Source organism: Haliotis rufescens, unplaced genomic scaffold (genome assembly GCF_023055435.1).
Source record: "Haliotis rufescens isolate VD_foot unplaced genomic scaffold, xgHalRufe1.0.p SCAF_20, whole genome shotgun sequence".
Classification (NCBI taxonomy): Eukaryota; Metazoa; Mollusca; class Gastropoda; order Lepetellida; family Haliotidae; genus Haliotis; species Haliotis rufescens.
Window position 1 is genome coordinate 14,789,498 of NW_025963891.1, and position 6,000 is coordinate 14,795,497.

General features: G+C 41.8%; 1 protein-coding gene across 1 annotated transcript in view; it reads left to right on the forward strand.

The window, feature by feature from the left end:
• The window catches only part of LOC124132246 (syntaxin-8-like), a 63,805-nt gene extending 58,368 nt beyond the window's left edge, over positions 1 to 5,437 (forward strand). The window contains exon 9 of the mRNA XM_046496080.2: positions 3,056 to 5,437. The gene's annotated coding sequence lies outside the window, so the exon portion shown is untranslated. The remainder of the gene's footprint in view (positions 1 to 3,055) is intronic.
• Positions 5,438 to 6,000: the final 563 nt, after the last annotated feature.

The following is a 6,000-nucleotide window of genomic DNA, read 5'->3' on the forward strand; positions in this document are numbered from 1 at the left end:
CTTTGGCTTGGATCCCCTGATATGTTCACTGCTGTGACTTGCATCTCCTGATATGTTCACTGCTGTGACTTGCATCTATGTTCACTGCTGTGTCTTACATCCCCGATATGTTCACTGCTGTGGCTTGCATCCCCTGATATGTTCACAGCTGTGGCTTGCATCTCCTGATATGTTCCCTGCTGTGACTTGCATCCCCTGATATGTTCCCTGCTGTGACTTGCATCTCCTGATATGTTCACTGCTGTGGCTTGCATCCCCCGATATGTTCATGGCTGTGGCTTGCATCCCCATTATATGTTCACTGCAGTGTCTTGCATCTATGTTCACTGCTGTGTCTTACATCCCCGATATGTTCACTGCTGTGGCTCGCATCCCCTGATATGTTCACTGCTGTGACTTGCATCCCCTGATATGTTCACTGCTGTGACTTGCATCTATGTTCACAGCTGTGACTTGCTTCCCCAATATGTTCACTGCTGTGGCTTGCATCCCCTGATGTGTTCACTGCTGTGGCTTGCATCCCCAGATATGTTCACTGCTGTGACTAGCATCTATGTTCACTGCTGTGGCTTGCATCCCCTGATGTGTTCACTGCTGTGGCTTATATCACCTGATTTGTTCACTGCTGTGGCTTGCATCAATGTTCACTGCTGTGGCTTGCATCCCCTGATATGTTCATAGCTGTGGCTTGTATCCCCTGATATGTTCACTGCTGTGACTTGCATCTCCTGATATGTTCACTGCTGTGACTTGCATCTATGTTCACAGCTGTGACTTGCTTCCCCAATATGTTCACTGCTGTGGCTTGCATCCCCTGATGTGTTCACTGCTGTGGCTTGCATCCCCTGATATGTTCACTGCTGTGACTAGCATCTATGTTCACTGCTGTGGCTTGCATCCCCTGATGTGTTCACTGCTGTGGCTTATATCACCTGATTTGTTCACTGCTGTGGCTTGCATCAATGTTCACTGCTGTGGCTTGCATCCCCTGATATGTTCATAGCTGTGGCTTGTATCCCCTGATATGTTCACTGCTGTGACTTGCATCTCCTGATATGTTCACTGCTGTGGCTTGCATCCCTTGATGTGTTCACTGCTGTGGCTTACATCCCCTGATTTGTTCACTGCTGTGACTTGCATCTCCTGATATGTTCACTGCTGTGACTAGCATCTATGTTCACTGCTGTGGCTTGCATCCCCTGATGTGTTCACTGCTGTGGCTTATATCCCCTGATTTGTTCACTGCTGTGGCTTGCATCAATGTTCACTGCTGTGGCTTGCATCCCCTGATATGTTCATAGCTGTGGCTTGTATCCCCTGATATGTTCACTGCTGTGACTTGCATCCCCTGATATGTTCACTGCTGTGGCTTGCATTTCCTGATATGTTCACTGCTGTGGCTTGCATCTATGTTCACTGCTGTGGCTTGCATCCCCTGATGTGTTCACTGCTGTGGCTTGTATCCCCTGATATGTTCACTGCTGTGACTTGCATCCCCTGATATGTTCACAGTTGTGGCTTGCATTTCCTGATATGTTCACTGCTGTTGCTTGCTTACCCGATATGTTCACTGCTGTGACTTGCATCCCCTGATATGTTCACTGCTGTGGCTTGCATCCCCTGATATGTTCATAGCTGTGGCTTGCATCCCCTGATATGTTCAATATTGTGGGTTGAATCCCCGATATGTTCACTGCTGTGGCTTGCATCCCCTGATATGTTCACTGCTGTGGCTTGCATCCCCGATATGTTCACTGCTGTAGCTTGCATCTATGTTCACTGCTGTGACTTGCATCCCCTGATAGGTTCACTGCTGTGGCTTGCATCTATGTTCACTGCTGTGGCTTGCATCCCCTGATAGGTTCACTGCTGTGGCTTGCATCTATGTTTACTGCAGTGGCTTGCATCCCCTGATAGGTTCACTGCTGTGGCTTGCATCTATGTTTACTGCAGTGGCTTGCATCCCCTGATATGTTCACTGCTGTGGCTTGCATCCCCTGATATGTTCACCGCTGTGGCTTGCATCCCCTGATATGTTCACTGCTGTTGCTTGCATCCCCTGATATGTTCACTGCTGTAGCTTGCATCTATGTTCACTGCTGTGACTTGCATCCCCTGATAGGTTCACTGCTGTGGCTTGCATCTATGTTCACTGCTGTGGCTTGCATCCCCTGATAGGTTCACTGCTGTGGCTTGCATCTATGTTTACTGCAGTGGCTTGCATCCCCTGATAGGTTCACTGCTGTGGCTTGCATCCCCTGATATGTTCACCACTGTGGCTTGCATCCCCTGATATGTTCACTGCTCTGGCTTGCATCCCCTGATATGTTCACCGCTGTGCCTTGCATCCCCTGATATGTTCACTGCTGTGGCTTGCATCCCCTGATATGTTCACCACTGTGGCTTGCATCCCCTGATATGTTCACTGCTGTGGCTTGCATCCCCTGATAGGTTCACTGCTGTGGCTTGCATCCCCTGATAGGTTCACTGCTGTGGCTTGCATCTACGTTCACTGCTGTGACCTGCATCCCCTGATATGTTCACCGCTGTGGCTTACATCCCCTGATATGTTCACCACTGTGGCTTGCATCCCCTGATATGTTCACTGCTGTGGCTTGCATCCCCTGATATGTTCACTGCTGTGACTTGCATCCCCTGATATGTTCACTGCTGTGGCTTGCATCCCCTGATATGTTCACTGCTGTGGCTGGTATATTCTGTTTATAGGTTCAGCATGTATTTGGCTCACACAGGGTTGGGATGGTTGTTTTGTGTTGAAAGCTAACACATCATCTGCTGGGCTACCTAACAGGAATATGGCAACATTCAACATTTATACTGCCACAAGTTTAGACAAGGAGAATTTGAAGCAGAAACAAAATGTGTTGCCAAGTTCTTGCTTTTTAACCAAACTCAAAACACTACATTTTCTTTACCAAAATGTATTCTACATTCCTCAGCACAATATTTTTGTTGGACATTGAGACAACGTTAGGTGCAGTTCCATTTAAAACTCGACATGATCATGTGTTCAGAACAATATGTTTGGTTTCAGGAGCTTGCCTGTTTGTGTCTGTGCCCTGTCTGGATGTCTGTGCACTGTCTGCTGAAGTCTGGCCCTCGATGGGGCTGCCTGGCCTCTCAGCTACATCGCTACACATGCTGGAGGCTGGGTGTGCTCACACAAGAACGTGTATCTGGAGCAATCAACAAGCTGGGAGATCGTCATGGTGATGATTAGACCTTTACACCTGTTATTCACACAGGTCTCAGGTGGTCTGCTTCAGACCCAGCGGTCCGGATACAGACCACAGGCAGCGTCATCGGAACTGAGCATGTTATAGGCATATAACTAGGTGATGGTTTGGCTCATGGACATATGTTTATTACTGATGTATTTTTGTAAGTTTGTTAAGGTGATCTGGTGAGAAAACCAATATCGTGAGAATACTGTTGGATAGAAGTGTGGATTGGCTGTATTTTATGGAAGTTGTACCTTTAAGAATCTGCTTGCGTGTGTAAACTGACACTCTGGGTTATACAAGATACTGGTTTTCTCAATTGTCAACGTGTAAGTAGTCCACACCAAATTTTGTCTTCTTTTACGCGTTAGCCTGATGTTAATTCTGCAAAACATTTTGTTTTTATGAAATTAACCTCATCTCAACCAGAGAACATTCCTTTTTTTATCATATTGCCACCTGCAACTTTCAAATTGACTAAGAGAATTCATAAAACAAGATATTAAGTTGTCTGGACTTTAAACATGAATTCCTTTCAACACAAAAAGCAAGGGAACTGCTCCTTAATATATATTTATAATGTTATAAAGATTTGTATGAGTAAATGAGTATATATTTAGTATTTCATGTATATTTTAAGCTCATGTAAGTTTTGTACAAAACAAAATTGTATATGTTTTCAACTAATGTCCATTTACATCATCATGATTGATCATTATGAGGAACAGAAAATAATTTTGTGTATTTATTAAATAAATAAAATCCTTCTGCTTTACAGAAGGTAAAGATGAATGACCTATTGAGCCTAACAGCTTACTCATATTGATGATGTTAATTACGCCACACAGTTTATATTTTCATTTCACGGGCCCGCCAAGCCTCTAAGAGAAAATAAATTAAACAAAAAGTTTTTTTCATATTATTTCTCCTGCTGGTAATATAGACCCTCTGATACAATAAAAAAAATATATATCAATTCCATGTCTACAACACTATCAGTGATTCAAGAAGCCAGCTGCAGTTATAACTCTACTGCAGAATGACTTTCATATGAATAAATAAATGATTGACATAGCTGTTATTTTATTTTTTATTTCGACCAACCTTGTGTGGAAGAGCTGGAATATATCCCTGAAACATAAAATTAATAAAGTGTGGCCTAAGGTAATGTTACTTTATATTACCTTTCCAGTCTGAGCATATTGACTACAGTAAACTACGTTTAAAACGAACCGTTATAAAGAAAGTTATAAAGAACTGACGGATTTAACACTACTTTTTGGTCCTGTTTATTTGCTGTGTATAGGCTGTGTAAGTGCTTGTAACAAACTACAGTTATAACGAACTAAAGTTAGTCATCCCTTTTAGTTCACTATAACCATAGTTTACTGTATATACTGGCTGTGAAAGTCTCTGATCAACCTGATGTAATGTAAGTCAGTATTGTAGGTTTCAATGCACAATATCATCAGCTGTATGAAAAAGTCTCTATAACTTTCCCAATCCACACTGGATCACATTTTGCATGCATATTTTCCCACTACTCGACATGACATACTATGTAAAACATTTTGCTGTGATATTTCTTTGTGAATATTCCTCATCTTCAGTTTGGAAAATATAAACCATGCTAATAATTTTCTAATGTTTCCAACAAACAAATAAGAATGTACTTCCAAATACTACAGCTATTTCCTGAAGGAACATAATGAATATATACATGTTCTATTCTATTTGAGCTGTTATGATTAAGCATGTTGATCATATTGTTCATATGAAGCCTCTAAGGCTTAAAGGAAGCGGGCAGCTGTGGCTTGACATGACACCCAGTGATGCCATTCATGAAACAGAGATTCAGAATGTCAAAATACCTCACAACCCGAGAGACCCGTGAAGATCCGGTGTAGAATACTGTATTCGACGTAATAAGCGCCCCGCTGTAATAAGCACCCAAGTCGAGATTTGCTAATATATTGGCTAGTGAACAATCCCAATTAGCACCCCTTCTGACCCCTATTTGCATATAATACGCACCGCTTCCTTCATTCCTTCACCTATTTGCGTACAATACTCACTCGTGTGTTATATGCACCCTTTATTATTGGCAATTAAATTCAGGAAAAATATATCTGTCGTACATAAGCATTTCAGGCTGTCAGCATAAACCACAAAATTTATCTTCCAAATCTTTTCTTTTTTTCACCAAAATAATATTCTAATAAGAGCCCCCTATTTCTAATTTTGAGAGCACCCTGGGCACTTATTATGTCGAATACAGTAGGTCTTCAGCAACCCAAGTGAGTGAGTGAGCAAGTTGGGTTAAACGCCGCCTATTCATTGTTATAACATTATTCCAGTTATACCACGGTGTGTCAGCTTAACCTTTAGCATGGTCATTGGCTTATGGACACTGGGACCAAGATGATGTTGGTGTTTGTAGCTGTTTCTGATTAGAGTACTTTGTTTATGGACTAAGACACTGTTCGAACACAGATTGCTTCCCAGAATAAAACATTAAAAGAAAATTGTTATATATAATTAATAAATGTGATAATGTATTTGATCAGTTTGGATTTGAATTAATTTGACAAGTAGTACATGCAGCCTGAAGCACAACAACCTCTTGTATATTTGCATGTATATTTGAGGTGTCTACCTTTATGTACAAATGTATTGTAAACAAGGCTATCATCATGTAACTATGATAATAAATTGTGTCATTTTGTAAATAAATAATTTGAACTGATTCTTGATGTTT